Source organism: Nannospalax galili, unplaced genomic scaffold (genome assembly GCF_000622305.1).
Source record: "Nannospalax galili isolate Female #2095 unplaced genomic scaffold, S.galili_v1.0 scaffold1892, whole genome shotgun sequence".
NCBI classification, from domain to species: domain Eukaryota; kingdom Metazoa; phylum Chordata; class Mammalia; order Rodentia; family Spalacidae; genus Nannospalax; species Nannospalax galili.
Genome location: NW_008331144.1, coordinates 1,008,566 through 1,009,247, shown reverse-complemented (window position 1 = coordinate 1,009,247; position 682 = coordinate 1,008,566).

The window sequence follows — 682 nt, the reverse complement described above, 5'->3', positions numbered from 1 at the left end:
AAAATGAACATCAGACCCCAATCTTATCTAAAGGAATATTGACAACTGATTGCTGCTAGATGAGGAACAGCTGATCTTCCTAAAACAAATATCTCTAGACAGGTTGACTAGATTCAGCAGATGGACAAGCACTGGGGAATGGCTGGGGGTGCCAACAACACAGTGGACAGTAACCGAGATGACAGAGTGTATGGGCTCCAGTGTGTGGGAGGGGGGGAGGCTATGGGCAGTGTCATTTGGGAAGTGGGTATATAGATGAATAAGATTGTGTGGGATGTTCTGTATGATATACACAAAAAAGCCAACAAATAAAAAAAGACATATTTGAGGAGGAAACATAAAAATGTACTTCATGTTAAATAGTAGAGGTGATAAACATTACCAGGGAAATCTACCTGATGACTTTATATCCATACTCAGGTACTAAGGATCCGAGTATAACTGACTGTGACTAGTAATAATCAGATACATAGAGATTAAAGACATGTGTGCAAACATCTAAGTGTTAGTAGCATTTAAAATGTTAGGCCAGGCATGATGGTGCTTGCCTTTAATCCCAGCACTCTGGAGGCAGAGGCAGGCAGATCTCTGTGAGTTCAAGGCCAGCCTGGTCTACATAGTGAGTAACAGGACAGCTGGGGCTACAGGGAGACCCTGTCTCAAAAAGACCTATAAATAAAAT